We start from the raw sequence: 24,894 nt of genomic DNA, 5'->3' as shown, positions 1-24,894 counted from the left end.
ATTAGCAAGGGAGCTTTAATCAATTTACATCTAAGATTAAAGTCCACTGTGCCTGCCTCAAGTCATTCTGTAAATTGGGTTACGTTTGATCTAAAACCATGTCAATATCTGCATATAATAAACATGACAGCCAACACCCAGCTGAAGAAGGGACGTCAGAAGTCACAGTCTCCGTTCTGCTTGCCAAATCATTAATGTATATACGTGAACAAGTAAGGTTGCAAGAATGCATCCTTTCAGCAGCTATATAGCAAATCAGGAAAGCTTGTGTATGATTGCCCTTACCACTACAACATACATGGACAATATTCTATGTAAGCGGATTCAATTCAACACTACAGCTAAGTCAATGCCTAGTCTGGGATGCTGAGGGAAACCCTTATTGATATATTTTTATGTCCAGTTCGTTTACTCTGGATGACAACCCTTATATAACACCCCTCTCTTAGAATCCCCCTGACCCCGCTGAGCCAAGAAGTAGGTTTGTTTTGCAAATTTAAAAGGTTTATTTGAAAATTAAACAATACTTATCTATCACACTTTTATAGTAAATTAATATTTGATATCACACTTGAGAATATGATGTTGATCAACAATGGATAATGTTATAGTGGTACACTCTTTTTAATGGCTTAGAAGTTGATATAGAAAGGATAAAGTAGCTGAGCATGCTTTTATGGTTTCAAGGACAATGCAATGATGAATGAAAGTGCAGTACAGAAAATAAACTTGATATGACTTCAACAAAAGACAATGTAATCACTTTTCTTTGACAATTCACCCCCCCCTCTATGCAAGGTAAAGAGATGGGAGGAAAGCACACAGTTCTCAGGAATGCGATCAAATATAATTCAGATCCCCCCTAGCAAGCTTAGAGGAAAACAGGTAGGAGTTTTAAACACAGACAAAATCCTTTTAAATGTGGTTGCAATTAAGTGAAAAATATGCTAAAAAGGCTTTCAATTCCCTATAGGGGGTTCAGGGTAGTTGATAGATACTTTGAATCAGTTCAGGATCACTTTAGCAATGCTCTATGAATGATTGTCAGGTTGCACACGAATTTCAGCAAGGAAAGCAAGGACAAATATTTTTACACGTGGCTGAAATTAAGCAAAATGTCAAATCGCAGCAAATTTAGTCGCCTGCGTCGAGCGCAATTACGGAGGCAATATAAGGAGGATAGAATAGTAAAGGTAGTTTTTCAGATTAGAAATTTTAAAGCTCAGAATGACAGATGACAGTTTTCAGTTTTAAAGATGACAGAATGACACGATTCTAGGAAGCAGTTCTAATAGGCTAAAATAGTTTGGATTAGATTATTTTAAACTAAGAGATTGGTTTTGGCACAGTGCTAGCTGGGTACTCACACTAGATTTTGGACAGGAATGCGACGTTGTCACGGATCGGGTCATGATTGGCTGGACTTCTGCTAGCAGTTCTTCACAGCGATCTGGTCTCTGGTTCTCTCTGGTTCTGGATACAGAACTGCTTTCTGGATACTGCTACAGGTTCTTGCAAAAGTTCTTATCAAAGATTTCAAACAGCTTGCCCGGCTGTTGAATAGTTTGGTTGATTTTGAGGCCTGCTGAAGAGGATTCAGCTTGTGGATTCGGGCCTCTCTGCTACAAATTCTGGAGTTAATTTCTGGTCTCTGGAGATTGATGGATTTGAAGTCTGGATCTCTGGATGTGAAGTCTGAAGTCTCCCGGCAAAGCGTCCCGCAAGAAAGTGGAAAGTTAATTTCTCTACCTGGGTTTCAATGTTCCTTTTATGTGTTTTGAAAATGGGTGTGTGCCTGGGCCTAGCTAAGCCTGCCCCTCTAACTTATCATTGGCCAAGCTTTCCTCTCTCCCTTGATTGGGGGAAAGAAATGGAGTGTCAGAGTGATGCTGTAGGTTTTATGGTCAGAGGAACCTCCCCTTGTCAAATTGCACACAAATCTATTTCTGACCCAAATACATATTTATCTATGTACCATTTTTCTAATATTATAGATCCAGTTAACATATTTTCTGTAGCACCAAACCATCTGATCCCTATCTTTGTAAGATATCGTGTCCACTTATGACATAATTCTCCCCTTTTCATCCAGATAACGACCTCTAAACCTTTCCAGATTTTACACAAATGTGCACCAGAGATATGGGTTTCAGATGAAAAAGTGTCAGATTTTTAACATGCATTCATTTGGAGTAACAACCTTTTTTTCCACTACTATCCCCAGGAACATACCACAGGGTCCTAACACCGCTTAAAATGTGCACAGAAAAATCATAAGAATGATGGTGTCATTTATATAATTTTGACAAGTCCGCACTATGAATTATCCATCTTTTTAAAATCATGCTCTGGTCCCAAAGGGTGTGGTTTTCCAAAGCACATTATGGAATTTCTGGTTTATCCACTTCCCCCAAGCTCAGCTTGCTCTCACAGGCACTGCCCCTCCCAGTTTCTCCCAAGAGGAAGCCATTTTACGACCCCCCAATATAACATTTGCCTGAGCCAGGGACAGTGCTTTGTTTAGTTTCCTGTAGCCCCCAGGTGCTCCTCCCCTAATCCAATCAGAGAGGTGTCATCTCCTTTTGGCAGGGGCAGCAGAATGCAGCCAGGCCTGGGAAGAGTTGTTGAGCCAGTTCAACTCCTGTCGGGGGTAGTTGTCAGGCAGAATTCAGCTAAATGTCACTTTATTTCCCAGTTTTCTACATTCAAATCCAACTTACAATTATTGCACATGCAGCTAGAATGCTGATTCTAAGTTCAAAACTATGACATTTAAACAATTGCAACCTATGTGACACTCACAAGCAGGTCACTCATTTATTCTAAACATTTCGATTGTAGTGGCTTTAAACCCAAATTCACTTAAACTGCTGACATCCCCAGCTATTTTTTATATATACATTAAATAATTACTTCCTTCAAGTCATTTCAGAATATAGTTTTTCATTGTATCCACCTCTTATCAAGTCTTTCCTTGGCCTGGTTTGGGTTCATTTGTTCAGTTTTACACAAAAGTCTGGTGGTTTTAAAACGCCGGCTTTCTGATAGTGGTGAGCACCAGTTTTGCATCCATTTTTGACATTAAGAAAATTAATTCCCCACAGTTCTGGCTTGCTTTTGGCAATCAGCATTGCCATTCCCAATGGTTTCAGGCTACTGTGTGTGTAGCCCAATGGTGGTTTTAGGCAGTGCCCTCCTGTGCTCACAACATAGGCAAAAATGGGTGGCAGCCTATTCTTCATGTTTTCCCTGTGCACTCTCTGGGGAGTTCTGGCCATCATGATGTTTTCAATGCCAGTAATGCACAGTTTTATGGTAGGGCTTGGATGCATGGGTAAAAACATCCCTCAAGCCCCCCCCCCCCTCTTGCGATGGCCATTCTGAACTTTCACTGATGGAACTTGCAAGTTCTGGGATGTTCGCCTCATCTTCTTCCAATTCCGTAGATGGCACAGTTTAGCATCTTTTCCTCCATCCGGTTGGATCGATCGGTTCTCCTCGCCTGTCCTGATGGGAATATTGGGCGGTACCCCGGGCCCCTCGGATCTTGCTCCCAGTCTCCGGGTCGTTCTCCTTGGTCAGTCTCCGTGGTTTCATCTCTCCTAGGATGATAAAGCAAAAGCGGCAATACCTATTCGTAGACATTTCTCCACCACTATTAATGGTGTGGTGAACACATACATTTTATACATCCGGTTACATTTTTCAGTCTTGTTTTGAAAAACAGGATATAACATGAAATATTGGCATTAGGTTACTATATTTTTGGTATGTGGAATATTTTAGGTTTGGAGCTTTTATTGATCTGGGGCGGCCCCCTCTGGGATTCCAAAGGATTCCTCCAGTTGTTGGAGAGTATGCCTAGGATGGCAACACTTTAGCTGATTTATATGGACCCACTTATCTTCCCCTTCCGCCAGACTACCTTTAGGGATGCGGATCTTATAGGCTACAGGGGAGATTTTGTCTATAATTTCAAACGGTCCCTTCCATGTAGGCAAAAAGTTTCGCTGTTTGGCCTGGTTCCTTTGGAAATTGTATAGATAGACCCGGTCTCCCACAGTATATTCCTTCCTGCTGGTCTTCAGGTCGTAGTGGGTTTTCATGCTACCAGCTGATCTTTCTAGATTCTGCTGAGCATAGGCAAAAGCATGCTGAAGGTTTTCCTTAAATTCTCCACAAACTCATGGGTGGTGGAGGCATTTATCAGTTTCTGCTCTTGGGTCCTGTAGAGCAAATGCTGGGGAAGCATCATCTTACGTCTGGTCTTCAAATAAAATGGTGACATTTTAGTTGCAGATGAAGGGGTAGATCTGATGGCCATTAGGACCAGAGGTAATCGGATATCCCAACTTGGCCCAGAATCTGCCACAAACTTTTTTAATATGCTCACAATGGTTCGGTTGTATCTCTACTGCTCCAGAAGAAGCTGGCCGGTAAGCAATATGTAGCTTCCTTTTAACCCCCAGTATCTCCCACATCTTTGTCATTACCTCGCTGGTGAAATGGCTACCTCTATCTGACTCAATCCTTTGAGGTAGACCAAAACGGGAAAAGATGTGGTTAATCATCAGGGCAGCTGCTGTTTCTGCCTTGCAGTTTGGGGCCGGGACACATTCCACCCACTTGGTAAACAAGAATGTAACCGTCAACATGTACTTGTTTCCTCTAGACGAGCGAATCACAGGGCCTACGAAGTCGATTTGCAAATCTGACGATGGCAGTGTCATCCCCCTCTTTTGGAGAGGCACCCGGTGTGTGAGGGATGTTGGCTGAAATTGTGCACACACCAGACACCCTTTCAATATTGGTCGAGGTCCTGCCCCATGTGTGGCCAGTATGCAACCTCTCTTAAGATCTCAAGGGTTGTGTGAAACCCCATATGACCGGCTGTGGCCGCATCATGGGCGTGACTTAACATCAGGCTTCGGAATGAGGTAGGGACCACCCACTGATCTTGGCCAGCTTGGGATTTCCTTACCAACAAACCGTCTTGGATTCGGAACATCTTTAGACATTTCATCAACACTCTAAGGTCATCTTTCCCAATGTAATCGGTATCCGTCAGGGGAAAGTTCTCAGGGTCCTCAATGTGTTGGTAAAACTTACCAATTATTGGATCCCCTTTCTGAGCTGTAATCAAATCAGCATCAGGGGTCTCCTTACTCCATTGTGCAGTTGAAAGATCATTGTGAGCATTTGTCTGGGACCTAGTGATAGCAGTGACCTGGATTTCCCCCAACAGGGACTCTATTTCTATTAGATCCCCTTGGATGGCCCCGGTTTGGCCAGCTGATCAGCTAAGTCATTTCCAGTTTTGTCTGGTCCCTCTACTTTGGAATGACCCTTGGTCTTCTTCCAGTAGATGGTCATCCATTCGAGGTGACCAGAACATCAATGTTTTGAATTAACTTCCCATGTTGCAAAGGTTTGTTATTAGCACATAGCATGCCTCTGGTTTTTCAATTTACCAGGTGCTCCACGAACCTGTTCCGTACATAATCCGAATCTGTGATTATGATCAGTTCGTAGAATTGATGTTGGACAGCAGTGAGGATGGCCTGATGCACAGCCATCAACTCTGCCACCTGACTACTTCGGGGACCAATTTTGTACCCAGCAGAGGGTTCTGGAAACTCCTTCACCCATGCATTCCATACGCCGGCCACCAGTTCTTTCTCCCCGTTGTTGTCAACATGGTAAGAGCATCCATCCACATAGACAGTGGGCATTCCCTCACACTTGTCTTCTTCGAAGACTTTGTGTGGGGAATTAAGGTATGCCTCCAAGTTGTCCTTGATTTTTAGACTTTCGTCCTCAAGACAGTTTTCTCTGGCACAATCATGCATGTCAGCGAGACCTTCTTGTTTTGGCCATATCTGACCTCCACAGGACAGCCTTGCATTGACAGAATCCAGGAAGTAATTCGGGAATTACTCAAATTTCCGGCCTGGATTCTGTCACTTTGGAGATATTGCAGAGGCTGGTGTGGAGTCTCCACTATGATGTGTTCCCCCTGGATAAACGGGTGGTAATTCTTCAGTGCCCACACGGTTGCCAGGAGTGCCTTCTCACAATCGTTGAATTTTTCCTCCACAGAGGATAAAGTTTTGCTCGCATAGGAGATTACTTTATTGACCTTGTCATGCTTTTGGTATAATACAGCCATCAAGCACGTATTAAAGAACCCTGTCTCCAGGAAGAACTCCTTGTTTCTGACAGGATAAGCTAGGCAAGGCGCTTGTGAGAGACTTCTCTTGAGTTGTGTTACTGCCTCGGATTGTTCTGGACCCCATTCCCACTTGACCCCCCCCTTCAAGAGATGAATCAGGGGTCTGGGGATCTCTGTGTAGCTCTCAATGAACTTTCTGCTGTAATTAGTCAGTCCAAGGAGGCTCCTTAGTTTCCGCAGAGTTGTAGGATCCTTCATTTCTGAAGTGCTTCCACTTTCTTTTCTTGGTGACAGAGACCCTGAGGAGTAATCCCATGCCTTAAGAAATTAACACGGGTTCTACACCACTGTGCCTTCTGAAAGGAAAGCTTTGCTCCGGTGGCCCTCAACTGCGTCAGAACATAACGGATCTCCGCTATGTGTTCCTCCACAGATGAACTTTTGATGAGGACATCATCTACATAAGCCAGGTTACCCCTCGCACCCAGGTCGGGCATGGCCTTATGTAGGGAAATGTTGAATTCATTGCTGGAGTTGAGGTATCCGAAGGGAGTCCGGGTCCATGTGTACTGCTGGCCCCCAAAGGTAAAAGCCAGTTTGTATTGGTCCTCCCTACTGACAGGCACGGTCCAGTATCCATTGGTCAGGTCTATTGCTGTGAATACCTGTGACCCCTGAATCTGGGCCAGCCCTTGGTCAATGTAGGGCAGAGGCCATTGGGAAGTATGGACCCGTTTGTTGAGCTCCCTAAGGTCGGCGCAGAGTCTCCACTGGCCGTTTGGCTTCAATATTCCCAGCACCGGATTATTGAAAGTGCTGTGGACTGGACGGATTATTCCCCGGGACTCAAGGTTCTAATTATTTCAGTAAGGGACTCCACGGATGCAAGAGGCAAGCGATATTGCTTCACAAACACTGGAGTCATGCCAGGGTCCATGGGAATCGTTGTTGTGTGGATGTCGGTGCGACCACAGTCATATGAGTCTGCCGCAAAGAGATCTTGGAAATCCAAGAAAACTTGTTTCAACTTTTGCTTCTGTTCCAGAGTCACGTAGGCATCAGCTAGGTTGACTCTCTCTTCCACCATCGGCCTGAAGCCTGGAAAGACTTCTGGTTTGGCTATCTCAGCGGCCTCCTCCAGCTGGGTGGAGAAGTCCCTGGTCAGAGTGCTGATTTGGACTGGAGGCTTCAGGTTGGAAAGGCAGCCCTCATGGACCTGGAAAATCACCTCATCCCTCCTGAAGTCACAAGTCACATCTTCCTTACCATAAGGGCAAGAAGTGTACACCAGGAAGGTCCCCCCATGCCGGGTGAAAATCCTGTCTGGTGTTGTATTGTCCTCACTGTCACTGTCAAAACAGTCCTTGGGGATTGGTCCTAACAGTTCATTTCCTAAATCAATGGATAAATGTCGGTCACCAACCGCCATTCCAATAATGGTGCCTGCGGCTAGAGTAATACTCTGTAAGTCGCTGTTATCCACCTCTATTGGAATGGTGTCATGTTCTATGTTGACTAATGGTGTTGGGTTTACCCCTAACCCTTGCTGTTGGAGAGAAGCATTTAGATGAATATAAGCATCAGGGTTTTTCAATTTTTGTCCTCTTTTAACTTTCACTTCCAGGGAGAATTGTCGGGTCCTTTATGGGATGGTGACTTCCTCTTTAAGCTGAATTTCAACTGCATAAGGTAGCAATTGAGCTGACCTAAATGCTTTTTCTTGATCATCAAAGCCCATGGGATTATCCGCTAATCAGGACCAAGCTTTGAAGTTTATTAGGTCCAAACGAATGGCGAAGCGATTGAGAATGTCACTGCCTAAGTAAAAGGTGGCAGTGACGTCTCACACGACCCAACAATTATGGACTATGCTCTTGTTTCCAATGGAGATTTTGAGCATACACCTGCTTGGCAGGAGATGTTTGGAATTGGGTGTTTCCAGATCCATTTCCGATGTGTCTATCAGTTTGAATGTGGGAATGGCTGGATCTTTTGGGAGTTGGCGGAACATGGCTTCGCTGATGAAGCTCTTACCGTTGTTCACACACATTCGGGCGAGAACAGAGTCCTTCCCATCATTTAACTGAACAGGGATGAACAACTGCTCTCCAATTTGCTGAATATCAGCCAGGCTCTGAGCTGATTTCACATCTTTCTGGACTATAGGAGTGGGAGTGTCTGATTGTGGATTGGTAAAGAATTTCAGGGAATTTCCTTCCAGTGTGGAATACCACCTTAAACTGGAAGGAAGGTTGATTTTCAGAAATAGAGAGGACCCCCCATCACCAGTCTGTTGTCCTACTGCTATTACTGTCACGTCTGGAATTTGGTTGTTCTAGAAGTGAAATTCTACTTGGTCAGATTTTTGTTCAACCATGTGGCAGGTGCCGTTTAACCTAACATGGTTGACACTCTGTTTTAATTTTATTGGTCGGCTAGTCTGGGTCCAGAGGACCTTGTTTACACAATCTATTAGGGGTGACAACCTTCTCAGGAGGTCATTCCCTAGTAAACAAGGGGTGCCCTCTGGAGTTACTACTATGACCGGGTGTTTCACCTTGTGTCGCCCAATTTTAATGTCCAAGTCTGCAGTCCCCTCGACGGGAATGTCCTTCCCGTCAAAGTTCTGCAGTTGTCCAGGAAGAGAGGTGAGAGGAATTTGGTAATTCTCCCCCCTTCCTGTATTTAGTTCATCAAAGGCCCTTTTGGACAGAAGGGTAGCTTGGGATCAAGTGTCCACCAGCGCCAAGATTGTACCCTGCCCCTGTACTTGTACCGGGGCATAGTATCTTCCCTCCTTCTCCTCAAGGGGGCACAGATAATGCACATTTTTGGACAACTGGTGGGCTAACTTTCTGGTTTTTGACATGGCGAGAGAAGAGATTTGGGCAGAATTCTGTGGAGAGACTGGGGAATCTGAAAGAAAAGTTGGCAACTGGAAATGGTTTCGGGTTCTGGGCCAGCCCCCCCTTTTTGGAGGCCATCATCATGATGGGTTTCACCCATGGGATTTTGGTATTGTTGGTTCTGGGATATAATGATGGGCAGCGACAGCTCAATCCCCACGTCTACCCAGTCCGTTGATTCGGTTTTAGGTTCCCCTGGTTCCGGTTCTGGGCCGCCCCTGCCTTTTTGGAGGCAGTCACCAGGATGGGTTTGAACCAGGGAGGTTTGGTTTTGTTGGTTCTGGGATAGGATGATGGGCGGCGACAGCTCAATCCCCACATACACCCAGTCTGGATTGGAATTTCTTGGGACGCATTTTTCCTTGGGAGGAGTTCCCCCATCTCTAAAGGAGAAGATCCTTTTCCCAGGATCCTCTGAGGATCCCTCTCCCTCACATTCGAAGACCTGTACCTCCTCCACAAAGTGGGTCTGTTTGGGTCCCTTGTTTCTCCTACCTCCTCTCTGCTCCTTGGGTGGCAGACTTTCAGGGGTAGGAGATTTTTTCCGGTTCCTGGTTTTCCAGGGGCTGTTTACAAGTTGGGAAGGAAGCTTCCTCCAAGGCTTTACACCCGCCTTCCCCTTGTGACTCCTCCCTGGGAACCGGTGGGTTATCGGGTGCTGCCCCGTCATTGTTCTGGAGCACCAGGCCCAGAGTTTGGGGCATTCTGCGGTGGCATGCTCATCTGAGGGTTCTGTTGAGCCCTCAGTATGTGACCCAGATCCCGTGCCATATTTTGGACCTGGTGCTCAAGTTGTTAAACCCGCTCAGGCTGATACGGGGCTCTATTTTCTCCCATGGGCTGATCCTGGGAAGGGTAGCTATCCCTTCTCTGGTAATACCCCGGGTTGGGAAGATTTGGGTACCCCCCCACCATTGGCCTCCCCTCTCCCGGATTAGGTGGTCTGGGCTCAGGGAATTGGGGAAAGAAGGATGGATGAGTTTGGGGCTGGAAACCTTGTGGGTACCTGGGGAAAAAGTTTGGCCCAGGGTTTGGTGAATTTCTGCCCTCCTGTGGGAAGTTTGGAGGGAAGTTCTCTGGGTTAGGTACTTGACTGGATCCCCCCTTGGGCTGGAGGAGTCCACACATAACCCAGGATGGGTCGGTTTCCCTTGTAGCGGGGACTTACATAATCAGGGGAGCGAGGGACCCCATTTGTGGGACTACCTCCTTGACTCCCTGTCTGTGACTGGCCCGAGGGCCTTCTGGTATAAGAGTTATTCTGCGCAGGCAGGTTTTTAGGCCCCCCCATCTCCAAATCTAAAATGGGGGCAACCTTTACCTCTGCCACCTTGGCAGCAGCAGGGGTGCTGTTGGTTTTGGGGTTTTTCTGCGCATTACTTTTATTTTCTATGGGCTTCTGCACCTCATAGATCCGGGTGGCTTGCTCAATGACCCAGGCTAAAGATCTTTTCTCGTGAAAATCTCTCACGAGCTGGGTCATTATGTACTTGGGAAGAGCATGGAAAAATGTGTTGATGAATTCTCTGCTGTCCGTGCGCACCCTTCTGGTGGTCTGCGCAAAGGCACGCTTCAATTCTTGCACAAATTCTTGTGGGGCCTGATCCTCCCCACATTGCAAATTGTAGGCTACCTTGCGAGCTTCTTGGGGATTTCTATGTACAGTAAAATGTTTCAAGATGGTCGCCCTATATGTGGACCATCTTGAATGGTTTTGGTCCTCCAGCCCCGCAAAGAAACTGGAGTATTCAGGGGAGAATGTCCATTTGACGTACTGGATGCAGCTACTGCTGTCCTTCAAATGGAAAGTCTCCATCATTTGCTCATGGAGCTCCAAGTGTTCCCAAACAGAATACTTGGCGTTCTTATGATAAGCCGTGATGACACTCCTGATTGCCTTAATCTGTTTTAAGTGGTCCTTAAGCAAGGCCCTTTTCACCTTATTGGCCTTTTTGGTTCAGGTAACCCTGGTCCATTCATTCTCTGATTCAGAAGCACTGCTCCCAGAGGTGCCCGTCTGATCTTCCAGGTTTTCCCGGATTCTGCGAGCCTGGGAATAGCTGGCAGAATGTGGGGACCTGGTATCCTGTGTCCTGTGACGCCCAGAGGAGTCTTCAGATCCCTCCTTGCTACCAGGATTTCATGGGTACCCCCCCCCCCAGTGACCTAACTGGGCAGAGGTTTTTAGGATGCCCTTAGGGGGCCTAATTTCCTGGGGTTCCCCACTAAATTGCACTGTACTTAAGTGCCCATACCCGGGTGCCCGCCCATCCATTCCTGGGTGGTACTGGCCTATGAGCCCCATACTTTTGGCTGGATAGTAATCTGCCATTCCTGTGGCCCTGTGCTCATGTGCTCCAGGGGCCATGGGGGTGGCAGAGTCCAGGGACTGAGAGAGATGAAGGCCTCTGGTACTAGGGCTTCTGAGGGTATGCTCAGGTGTTTCCCTTTCCCAGCGAACTTCATCTCTGTCAGCCCCTGCTCCGTGTTGCAATGCAAGAGCCTGCGCTTTCAGTTCCTCGGTTAAGGCCTTACTAGACTCTATCAGTCTCTCCTGCATGACTACCTGTTGCTGGAGCCTATCATTGTGCTGACAGAGAGCCTCATTTTCTCTCTGTGCCTCCTGACTGGTCCTGGAGTACTGGGCCAGTCTCTGCTGCAGGGGGGTTACCTCCTGATTCCCATCCCTACTGGCCTGGTCCTTTCTTGCCAGAGCCTCCTCCACCCTCCTGGTGTAACCTAGCAAGCCCTGATGCTCTTTTTGGAGGTCACCCAGCCCCTGGAGGGACAAGTGATTTTCTTCAATTTTTCTTTTTAAATGGCAGACTTCCTGGCCTAAGGTATCCCTTTCCTGACCAAGAGCCTGCATTTGTGATGCCAGGTCGTCCCTCTGCCTTTGAAAGGCACCAGCTTTCTGGCATTCTTCATCAAACTCTGCCTGTGTATCCAGGTCTTTCAAAATCAATGTATTGCTTTACTCTTTCTCTCTGTCTAGTTGGATTTGCAGGGTGGCTACCTGCTCTGTGCATGCCCTGTTGAAATGGATCTGTTGCTCCAGCTTTTTCTGGCACTGCAGTAAGGAGTCCAAACTGTCTTGGTATTCCTTCTGCAAAGCCAGGATTCTGGTATCCTGGTCAGTCTTTTCCTGATGCAGGATATCCATATCCTCCTTCATTTTAATGATGTATTGTCTAATCTCGTTTTCTGACTCCTGGCTTCTGTGCAGCCTCTGCTCAGAAGAGACCAGGTCGGATTGGGCCTTTTCTAATGCCATCTGTTGCCTATTTGCCAGATCTTGGCCTTCAGCACATTTGTCCTGCATGGCTCCCATATTGTGGGATGTTTTTACCCATGCATCCAAGCCCTACCATAAAACTGTGCAGTACTGGCATGGAAAACATCATGATGACCAGAACACCCCAGAGAGTGCACAGGGAAAACATGAAGAATAGGCTGCCACCCATTTTTGCCTGTGTTGTGTGCACAGGAGGGCACTGCCTAAAACCACCATTGGTCTACACACACAGTAGCCTGAAACCATTGGGAATGGCAATGCTGATTGCCAAAAGCAACCCAGAACTGTGGGGAATTCATTTTCTTAATGTCAAAAATGGATGCAGTACCGGTGCTCACCACTATCAGAAAGCCGGCGTTTTAAATCTACCAGACTTTTGTGTAAAACTGAACAAATGAACCGAAACCAGGCCAAGGAAAGACTTGCTAAGAGGTGGATACAATGTAAAACTATATTCTGAAATGACTTGAAGAAAGTAATTATTTAATGTATTTATAAAAAATAGCTTCATGTAAGTTGGATTTCAATGTAGAAAACTGGGAACTAAAGTGACATTTAGCTGAATTCTGCCTGACAACTACCCCTGACAGGAGTTGAACTGGCTCAACAACTCTTCCCAGGCCTGGCTGCATCCTGCTGGCCCCACCAAAAGGAGATCACATGGCCCTGTTGATTGAAAGGGGAGTGGCAGCTGGGGACTGCAAGGAACTGAACAATGGGCCTTCTTTGGCTCAGGCAAATGTTATATTGGGGGGGTCGTAAAATGGCTTCCTCTTGGGAGAAACTGGGAGGGGCAGTGCCTGTGAGAGCCAGCTGAGCTTGGGGGAAGTGGATAAACCAGTTATTCCACCATGTGATGTGGGAAGCCACACCCCTTTTTGACCAGGGCATAATTTTAAAAAGATAGATAACTCATAGTGCGGACTGGTCAAAATTATATAAATAATACCATTATTCTTGTGATTTTTCGGTGCACATTTTAAGAGGTGTTAGGACCATGTGGTATGTTCCTGGGGATAGTAGCAGAAAAAAGGTTGTTACTCCAAATGTCTGCATGTTAAAAATCTAACGCTTTATCATCTGTAACCCATATCCCTGGTGCACATTTGTGTAAAATCTGGAAAGGTTTAGAGTTCGTTATCTGGATGAAAAGGGGAGAATTCTGTCATCAGTGGACACGACATCGTACAAAGACAGGGATCGGATGGTTTGGTGCTACAGAAAATATGTTAACTGGACCTATAATATGAGAAAAATGGTACATAGATAAATATGTATTTGGATCGGAAATAGATTTGTGTGCAATTTGACAAAGGGAGGTTCCTCTGACCATAAAACCTACAGCATCACTCTGACACTCCATTTCTTCCCCCCAATCAAGGGAGAGAGGAAAGCTTGGCCAATGATAAGTGAGAGGGGCCGGCATAGCTAGGCCCAGGCACACACCCATTTTCAAAACACATAAAAAGGGCCACTGAAATCCAGGTAGGACATTCACTTTCCACTTTCTTGCGGGACGCTTTGCCGGGAGACTCCAGACTTCAAATCCATCAACCTCCAGAGACCAGAGATCCAGAGAGACCAGAGATCCAGAGAGACCAGAACTGTGCAGTGCTGAGAGCAGAACCAGAGACCAGACCGCTGTGAGCAGAACTGCCAGAAGTCCCGTCCAACCTGACCAGACCTTGACGGCTTATTTCAAAAATATAGTGTGAGTACTCACTGTGCCAAAACCAATCTCTTAGTTTAAAATAATCTAATCCAAACTATTGTAACCTAATTAGAACAGCCTCCTAGAAATCGTGTCATCTGTCATTTTTAAAGCTGCACAACTGTCATCTGTCAATTCTGCAGCTGCAAGCTGTCACCTGTCATTTTGAGTTTACTTTAAATCCGAAAAACTACCTTCACAAAACCGTCCGTATCTCTGGAACCTTTTGTCCTAGAAACGAGATTTAACTTCCCTCTGAAAGCTTAGAATCTAAGCTTTCCAACAAGCCTAGACTTCCTACTCCTTGTATTTTTACCGCAATCGCGATTTACGCACTCGCAAAATTTACCGCGATTTGCGATTTGGCCTGATTTCGTCATCTGTAAAAAGATAGCCGCTTTTGCCTGAACTGCTAAAATTTGTTTGCCACCTAATAACCATCCCTGAACCATTGTTATGGCTGACCTGAACTGATTTAAAGTGTCTACCACTCACCCTGAACCTCTTATAGGGAATTAAAAGCAATTTTAGCATATTTCACTTCCTTGCCACCACATTACAAAGCACTCTTGCCCGTGTTTTAAAAAGCTTACCTGTTGTCTAAGCTTGCTGGGGGGGGGAACTGAATTCCGTATTGTATTTCATTGTATTCCTGAAGGCCGTGTGTGTTACTTCCATCTCCTTGCATTGCATATAGGGGGGGGGGGTGAATTGCCACCAGGGGAAAAGTGAACATATTATCTCTTGTGAAACCAAATCAGTTTATTTTCTGTACTGCATTTATTCCACCTTGCATTTCCTTGAAACCATAAAGCATTTCAGCTACCTCATCCTCTATACTACTTCTAAGTAACCAAATCAGTCTACCAGTAGAACATTATCCATTGTTGATCACTGTCATATTTTAAGTGTGATATCCAATATTATTTTTTTATAGAAGTGTGATATATATATAGTTTACATTTTCAAATAAACCTTTAATTTGCAAAACAAACCTACTTCTTGGCTCAGTGGGGTCAGGGGGATTCTAAGAGGGGGTGTTATACAAGGGTTGTCATCCAGAGTACTGAACTGGACATAAGAATACATCAATAAGGGTTTTTCTCAGCATCCCAGACTAGGCATTGACCTAGCTGTAGTGTTGATTGAATATTGCTTACAATATATAGATACAAATATGCCGCTATCCTGGCAATCTTATTGTGTTCATCTTTGGCTTTAGGAGCCATATATAGTTCACTCATGGCCACATGTAAGGGACCCTGATCTCTCCACGTATCTGACCCAGTTGTAGTGACCTGTTGTGTGATCGCCTGCAACCATACATTTTGGTCCTGTTCAGACCATTCACCTCTCACAAACAGTTTATGTAAGAGGTGCTCCCTAGCTATCTTCATATCTACCAAGGTCGTCATTCTGGAACTTGATTTCCTTCCTGACTTACAGAAGTTTGTATTTTATTTTGCAAAACAGACCGTTTCCTTAGAGCGTTCCTTTGAGGAGTGCTTTACAGCGTAACACAGCGTGGTGATCTAACCGCATATGTATCCTGTCAGCTGGCACACTGTATTAATCTGCACAAGCGATAGTCTAATCCAGAATCCCCGGCTACGAGCCCCCACTTTGTAAGCGGATTCAATTCAACACTACAGCTAAGTCAATGCCTAGTCTGGGATGCTGAGGGAAACCCTTATTGATATATTTTTATGTCCAGTTTGTTTACTCCGGATGGCAACCCTTATATAAAACCCCTCTCTTAGAATCCCCCTGACCCCGCTGAGCCAAGAAGTAGGTTTGTTTTGCAAATTTAAAAGGTTTATTTTAAAATTAAACAATATATATCTATCACACTTTTATAGTAAATTAATATTTGATATCACACTTGAGAATATGATGTTGATCAACAATGGATAATGTTATAGTGGTACACTCTTTTTAATGGCTTAGAAGTTGATATAGAGAGGATAAAGTAGCTGAGAATGCTTTTATGGCTTCAAGGACAATGCAATGATGAATGAAAGTGCAGTACAGAAAATAAACTTGATATGACTACAACAAAAGACAATGTAATCACTTTTCTTTGACAATTCACCCCCCATCCCTATGCAAGGTAAAGAGATGGGAGGAAAGCACACCGTTCTCAGGAATCCGATCAAATATAATTCAGATCCCCGCTAGCAAGCTTAGAGGAAAACAGGTAGGAGTTTTAAACACAGGCACAATCCTTTTAAATGTGGTTGCAATTAAGTGAAAAATATGCTAAAAAGGCTTTCAATCCCCTATAGAGGTTTCAAGGTAGTTGATAGATACTTTGAATCAGTTCAGGATCACTTTAGCAATGCTCTATGAATGATTGTCAGGTTGCACACGAATTTCAGCAAGGAAAGCAAGGACAAATATTTTTACACGTGGCTGAAATTAAGCAAAATGTCAAATCGCGGCAAATTTACAGAGGCAATATAAGGAGTAGGAAAGTTAAAACTCGATCCTAGCACAAATGGTTCCGGAGATACGGCCGATTTAGTAAAGGTAGTTTTTCAGATTTGAAATTTTAAAGCTCAGAATGACAGATGACAGTTTTCAGTTTTAAAGATGACAGAATGACACGATTCTAGGAGGCAGTTCTAATAGGCTAAAATAGTTTGGATTAGATTATTTTAAACTAAGAGATTGGTTTTGGCACAGTGCTAGCTGGGTACTCACACTAGATTTTGGACAGGAATGCGACTTCGTCACGGATCGGGTCAGGATTGGCTGGACTTCTGCTACCAGTTCTTCACAGCGATCTGGTCTCTGGTTCTCTCTGGTTCTGGATACAGCACTGCTTTCTGGATACTGCTACAGGTTCTTGCAAAAGTTCTTGGCAAAGATTTCAAACAGCTTGCCCGGCTGTTGAATAGTTTGGTTGGTTTTGAGGCCTGCTGAAGAGGATTCAGCTTGTGGATTCAGGCCTCTCTGCTACAAATTCTGGAGTTAATTTCTGGTCTCTGGAGATTGATGGATTTGAAGTCTGGATCTCTGGATGTGAAGTCTGAAGTCTCCCTGCAAAGCGTCCCGCAAGAAAGTGGAAAGTGAATCTCTCTGCCTGGGTTTCAATGTTCCTTTTATGTGTTTTGAAAATGGGTATGTGCCTGGGCCTAGCTAAGCCTGCCCCTCTCACTTATCATTGGCCAAGCTTTCCTCTCTCCCTTGATTGGGGGAAAGAAATGGAGTGTCAGAGTGATGCTGTAGGTTTTATGGTCAGAGGAACCTCCCCTTGTCAAATTGCACACAAATCTATTTCTGACCCAAATACATATTTATCTATGTACCATTTTTCTAATATTATAGGTCCAGTTAACATATTTTCTGTAGCACCAAACCAACCGATCCCTGCCTTTGTAAGATGTTGTGTCCACTTATGACAGAATTCTCCCCTTTTATCCAGATAACGACCTCTAAACCTTTCCAGATTGTACACAAATGTGCACCAGGGATATGGGTTTCAGATGATAAAGTGTCAGATTTTTAACATGCATACATTTGGAGTAACAACCTTTTTTTCTGCTACTATCCCGAAGAACATACCACAGGGTCCTAACACCTCTTAAAATGTGCACAGAAAAATCACAAGAATGATGATGTTATTTATATAATTTTGACAAGTCCGCACTATGAATTATCCATCTTTTTAAAATCATGCTCTGGCCCCAAAGGGGTGTGGTTTCCAAAGCACATGGTGGAATTTCTGGTTTATCCACTTCCCCCAAGCTCTGCTTGCTCTCACAGGCACTGCCCCTCCCAGTTTCTCCCAAGAGGAAGCCATTTTACGAACCCCCCCAATATAACATTTGCCTGAGCCAGGGATAGTGCTTTGTTTAGTTTCCTGTAGTCCCCAGGTGCTCCTCCCCTAATCCAATTAGAGAGGTGTCATCTCCTTTTGGCAGGGGCAGCAGAATGCAGCCAGGCCTGGGAAGAGTTGTTGAGCCAGTTCAACTCCTGTCGGGGGTAGTTGTCAGGCAGAATTCAGCTAAATGTCACTTTAGTTCCCAGTTTTCTACATTCAAATCCAACTTACAATTTTTGCACATGCAGCCAGAATGCTGATTCTAAGTTCAAAACTATGACATTCAAACAATTGCAACCTATGTGACACTCACAAGTAGGTCACTCATTTATTCTAAACATTTCGATTTTAGTGGCTTTAAACCCAAATTCACTTAAGCTGCTGACATCCCCAGCTATTTTTTATATAAAATAAATAATTACTTCCTTCAAGTCATTTCAGAATATAGTTTTACATTGTATCCACCTCTTAGCAAGTCATTCCTTGGCCTGGGTTCATTTGTTCAGTTTTGCACAAAAGTCTGGTGGTTTTAAAACGCCGGCTTTCTGATAGTGGTGAGCACCAGTATTGCATCCATTTATGACATTAAGAAAATGAATTCCCCACAGTTCTGGGTTGCTTTTGGCAATCAGCATTGCCATTCCCAATGGTTTCAGGCTACTGTGTGTGTAGCCCAATGGTGGTTTTAGGCAGTGCCCGCCTGTGCTCACAACATAGGCAAAAATGGGTGGCAGCCTATTCTTCATGTTTTCCCTGTGCACTCTCTGGGGAGTTCTGGCCATCATGATGTTTTCAATGCCAGTAATGCACAGTTTTATGGTAGGGCTTGGATGCATGGGTAAAAAATTCCCACATCTATGTGTAAAGAACTACTATTGGATAAATTAAACCAGGGGACTTCCCAGATTTATTCATGAATCCCATTGTTTGGACCTATTAAGAAAATGTAATGATGCAAGAAAGCAGCTTTGGATCGGCCCATCTCTAACCAGTAGCCTTTTTGTAATATTTCCCTTACCACTGCAGCGTAGTCAGTCCATATTCTATGTGTAAAGGAGGCCTATTCTTGGATAAATTAAATTAGGGTACTTTCCAGAATAATGAATGAATGAGTTGTGACCTATTAACATAATAAAATCATGGCAATGTGTCCATGTAGTCATCATGATTATTACTTTAAAGGGCTATGAATAGTCACAAGCCAGCCACACGCCAGTTGTGTAGGAGTGCATTTGATGCACAATGTGTTATATTGTACATAACATTTAAAATTGTGGTAAGGAGCAAGTGGAAACAATAAAGATCAACTTTAATAAGTTTAATATAGCAAATTAATGCATGCAATTAGACAATAGATACAGCAAAGTCACTTTTTCTCCACAAGTCCAGAGATGGGAGTGTGCAGCAGACCTTCTGGGAGATTTGTATTTGGTGGAGGGCTTTTCCATGTAGGCACCAGGATCAGTGGAGTTAGCATGATCAGATCTGTTTCTGGTGCTATTGATTTGGTTGTTTCTGGGTTTGAACTACCATCTGTCATTATAAGGTTTATATATGTTTGCAATAGAAGATGAGGGGAGACTTGCGAGATCAGTGACAAAAACGTCCATTAGGTTTGGTTCTACTGGAAAAGGTATTTTGGTCTCATAAATTCTTCAGACAATCCCGGTTGTGTAGTGACAATTATTTTAGCTGGGCCAATGAAAGCATGCCTGAAGCGAAGGTACCTACGGGTAGGTCTGTGGTATAGAACATACACGTTGTGATGGTTTCTTTACAGATGTCAGGGACTATTAACATTTTATGACCTGCAAATATCAGTGCAGCCTGTTTCTTGGCAGCCATTGTGATCTTTTATTATTAATGCATTGAGTTGTTCAGCGTTTTGTATAAAGAACCAGCATCATGAGCATCCACCATTTTGGAAAGGAGTGTGGACCTCAGGCTGCTAAATGCTTGATAAAAAGCCTGGAATTTGTCAAGCACATCATTTCAATTGAGGCATTACTAGGTTCTGCATAGCGTCCTGCCTGGAGTATAAATAGGGAACTGATTTCCAGTGTCTCTGGGGCAATGAAAACTAAAGAAGGATCCCTCAGCACTGAGCCTCATCTATGTTCAGCCATTTTGCAAGCTGGCGGTCATGCCCCTTTAAAGTACAACCACTGAGATTATCAGACCTGTAATTTAGACATGATAAAACTCCCATGTTCCCATGGCTATGGCTCAAATCCCTTTATATAATATGCTGGACATTTAAATATTAAAAGGCACTGTAAAATGGATTTGATGTTAAAAAAGATCCGAAACGGCCCTTGATGAAAAGGCAACACTGCACATCTGTTTGTTCTCTTAGGCGTCTGAATATACTCTCAAGTAATGTTGTCTATTAAGCATAAATGTGCATATTGCTAATTGCTTTACCATGTTCCTGATTCTGCTTGTTGTGCATATAATCCCGAACTAAAAACTCCATGTGATGTGGTCTGTTAAAACTGTGAGATCTGGAGACGGAGAGAGAAGCAACGATTCTATGGTTTCTGGCTGATGTAATGCTGGCCATCCCACGTTCCATATTGCTTCCTTCTGCTTTCCAGCAGTGAACCCTACATCTGAAATTTCAACTGGCTACCGACACAAACAAATATACACTGTGCCCACTCTCAATTACGGCTGCATAGTTTCATGACTGGTGACAAAATCAAGAACATGTATTTCAACTCAGGGGCTGGCAAACCCCCAGACGCATGCATCAAAGGCACACTTTCAGAAACCTTACACAAGGATATTTGTGCAAAAAGATACTTTCATCAGCGCAAACACATTTCCAGAGCCCAGGAAGAAGCAGGAACAGCTAATTATGGTGCATAGAATGTGAAATATGATGTATGGAGAAACCACATTGTTCCCGTTGCTTATAAATATTAGAGCCGAAGTTACCGCGTTGCTACAGTAAATTATCTCACTTGAATTTTTTGCCATTCACGTTTCCTTCATCTCAAAACGACGTTTGGAAAACGAAAATGCGTACCAGGTGTAGACGTACTTGCGTGCTGGCATGAGGATTTCCTTTAAATCCAGGGACCTACGCCAATAGCTATATAAAAGGACTATTGCATGATTGAGTAAAGAAGAGTTCATGGGCCTAATTTATAAAATGTTTAGCAGGGAGCAAAGTGACTTTGCACTGCAAAAGTACACTTTGCATCACGCTAAATTGGCATAATTTACAAAAACATTAGCGCGGAGCAAAGTGACTTTGCACTGCAAAAGTACACTTTGAGCCGCATAGCGTCTGTACAAAAAAACACACAGTCTGTGTTAAGTATTTAGAGCGAGTTAGAACATTGCGTGAAACAAATGTACTGCGCTGGGAGCTGATTCATGGAATAAAAAGCGCCCAGAAACTTGCAGCGCAAAGAAAAATGAGTAGCTACCGACACGCCCTCAACACTCCCCCATGGCAAACAGAACATAGCGCTGTTGAACAGCTCTTGTGCCGGGCCCATGGGAAATAGCTTTGAACCATGTTGCTTGCAGAGGTCCTTGATGAATCCCCAGTCCAAATAAATAGACCACATACACTCCCATGTAACCTGGCTACAACACTTGGCTGACAACTGCTCACTGGATGTCCGCCCCAATCCCTTGCACGTGGGGGCACAACAATCAGACTCCCAGAGATATACACTTCTTGTTGCCTGCTGAACAGACACAACTGTATGCTGGCACGCACTCATGATCTGCTTGGACAAGTGTACAGTCACATACCCAAAACCTATGGATACCCTCACCCATTCACTGTCCTTACAAGGTGACAAACAGGTTTGTGGAGTAGATTGAGTGTAGGATGAGGGAGGCCGTGCAAGCTCTTCCCGAAACAACAGAGCCCCACCTGCAAGAGTCAGATGTGGATAGTGAACCGGCCTTGGCAGAGACATTGTCTAAGATAAGCATGGACTGGCCCACTGACCCTTGTATTTTTCAAGGACCATTATTCTGTTTTACATCATTGTACAATAATATATCATCATTACATGTATGGACAATATTTTGGGGTGTGGTGAGGAAACTCCATGCATGGGTCTTTTGCAAACTCACCTTATGCATTCTACCTTCAATTCTATGGTGTATATGTGCTTATGTGTTTGGATCCTATGTAAAACTTTGTCTTCAAAACACCTTTGCAATCACCAATGGAAATTCAGATGCAATCAAATATGTCTTTCTTTTGGTAAATGCGCACACAATAATCATGAGGAATAATAATCAGAAGCTCTCAAATAACTTTAGTGTTTGCTTTTTGTTGACTCGGCAGATGTTGACACACAGGCCATTGATAGGTCATTGTGAGAAACATACATCATAAATAAAGTTATCATACATAGATATGAGTGGTCCTGTTAGCTGAAGAAACAATGAAGATCATCTTGTATGCATGTATGTATGCATGTTTGTATGAGATTTAAAAAGCACAAACATAGCCGGGAAGCATCAGAGTGCTTAACACAGGGGCCAACCCACCCCATAGTTAGTAGTTACAGGTTTAAATTCTGAGAACGGTTTATAGAGCTCCTTTTATGACTGTGTTCAAAGAAACAAAGATTATTTTTTTTTTCAGATTCCCACACGTCACGCCTATCCAATCAGGAAAATAATAATGATATTATATAGCCCAGGTGCTGGACACTCTTGATTGTGAAGGCCAGCATTGGTATCGGGCATCAAGGGTGTCCAGTCAAAAAGTCGAATGAAATAAGTCGACTTGCAAAAATATCGAAAAAAAAAATGTTGAAAAAAAAACCAAATGTGTTTTTTTTTATTTATATGTTTTTGGGCTTTAGCTGGTAAAAATAAACGGGGGGTTAGGGGGGTGGTAACTCCCCCCATTAAAAAAAAAAAGAAATCGACATTTTTTTTTTATCGACATTTTTGTAATTCGATGTTTTTCATTCGACTTTTTGACTATAAACCGGCATCAAGAGCCTAGAAGCAAGAAGGAATCGGAGATGAAAGGGTGGGGGATAAGGAGGAAGAAGGTTACACCATGGGCCTCATTACGACCCTGGCGGAGTGGGTTTACGCCAGCGTTATTCGCGGCGGACCCGTCCGCCCTACTACGAGTTTCCGTAGCGCCATGGAGCGTTTTCCGCCTGGTTTTTCCGGGCGGAGAAATCCATGGCGCTACGGGACCTTGTCGTTAATTACGCCACCGTATTTTGAGGTGGCGTAATTAACGCCTTCCCCACTCCCATTATACCCTATGGGGCAAAAATGGGAATGGGGAAGGGTAAAATGGGGGATGGGGATTTACCGCCCCGCCAAGGTCAGAATGGGGCGGAAAATCCGCCAACCCCCATGGCGCTATCGGCAGCTTTCCGCCGTGCTCCATGGTGCATTTTGCACCGCGATTTCCGCCAGGGTCGTAATGAGGGCCCATTTGTCCAGCTTGAAAGTGCAACAAAGGTTGACACCCCAAACCAGTATATTATCTTCCAGCAAAGGTGTGCACCTCATTAAAGGAAGCAGCAGGCATGGCTTTTCCCACTGGTGACTGCCATGGCCATCCGGCAGGCCAATACATTTTGTGTAGATTTCTTTGTATATTGTGCGTGGGATCCAGTGTGTACCCTTTTGAAGTTATAATCCTGTCGTAAGATTTGCTTTCAGTGAAGACCACATTTGAGACCATCTGCAATTCATTCTACCCGGCCAATATCATAATGCACATAATTGGGTGGACAATCTACAGGAAGCACCACGAGAAACAAGCCAGGTGCCCACAGTTCCTCTATCAAGGTGTACCCACAACTATACATATACAGAGGGCTAATAGCATTGCACACCATCCATATCTTTGAGAAGAGAACCAAATAACCACACAAGCATCATGTTGGCAAGATAACTAAAAGGGAATACATATATCAAAATGTGTGCCTAATATTTATGTAGCAGCAAAGATGAGCTACATTTATAGTAAGTAGCACATGCACTTTCTAAAATACCAACAAACCTTCAAGCACAAGGGCGACTGCTCTCGGGAACCCATAATGGTGACATAACCTGAGAGGAAATATGCTTTCCTGACATTCTGCAGGATGAGTAAATTGTCCTACCAATGGATACACTGCCAGCAGTAGCCTTTTCTGAGTCAGTTAGGCCTATAGTATTTTGACTCAAGATGCTACCCAAATTCTTGTCCATCTAAAACTTATGATGCTGTCTTCCTTTGATGTGAGGAAGGCCATCATTATCTTTATACTCTGCCTGATGCAAACAGTATTACAATCTTCCTATCTTCTCAATTGCTGTCTACTCTTTGTGTCAAGTGCCATCAGTCTTCAATTCTGAGATGTGTGTTGATGTGCCCAAACTAGAGGGTTATATACCCTACACATTTGGCAGATCAGATTGGCATGTTCACTGCCTATGGAATGACATAAAAATGCATTGATTATGTTGAGGTAGATATACTGGAAGGCTTTCTTGATGGCACACTATAGCAGTTATTCTATCGCTGACGTAGAGTCCAAATGGAAGAATGTCTCTCGGGCAACAATTCACTGCTATTAAAGGGGGCTGCCTATACACCTCAAACAAGCATGACACCCCTCGCTACTACTCCATAATGCTGTATTGTGCATTTGTTTGCCATTTTACTAACAATGTTTCTAAACGTCATAGTTTTCATTACAAAAAAGTGTATGTATTGGCATTTGTTTGGGTTTAGTTGACACACATGCAATGATGATATGATGTAAATATACAGTAAAGCCCAATTTTAGGGCCGAGTTGAGCGTGTGTAAACCTTAGCAGAACCAGCCAGAGAGGGAAATCCCTGGAATGTGGATAGGACCAGAAGACATCCATTGGCTGGAAGGAAATTAAGCTGTTTTTGTCATTATATGCAGCTAAGTATGTTCAACATAGTGGAACGAATTACTGCACAGTAGTCCTTATAATGAGTGCTTCTGTCTTTATAGT

The 24,894-nt window shown here is 44.0% G+C and overlaps 1 protein-coding gene across 2 annotated transcripts in view; it reads left to right on the top strand.

The window, feature by feature from the left end:
- Nucleotides 1-24,894, top strand: part of EDIL3 (EGF like repeats and discoidin domains 3) — a 1,821,558-nt gene that overhangs the window by 161,173 nt on the left and 1,635,491 nt on the right. The window lies entirely within an intron of this gene.

The sequence above is a fragment of the Ambystoma mexicanum genome, chromosome 6p, assembly GCF_040938575.1.
Source record: "Ambystoma mexicanum isolate Mex_15411 chromosome 6p, UKY_AmexF1_1, whole genome shotgun sequence".
Taxonomy (NCBI): Eukaryota; Metazoa; Chordata; class Amphibia; order Caudata; family Ambystomatidae; genus Ambystoma; species Ambystoma mexicanum.
Note: the sequence above shows the minus strand (reverse complement) of the source record. Positions and strands in the feature narration are given on the sequence as shown.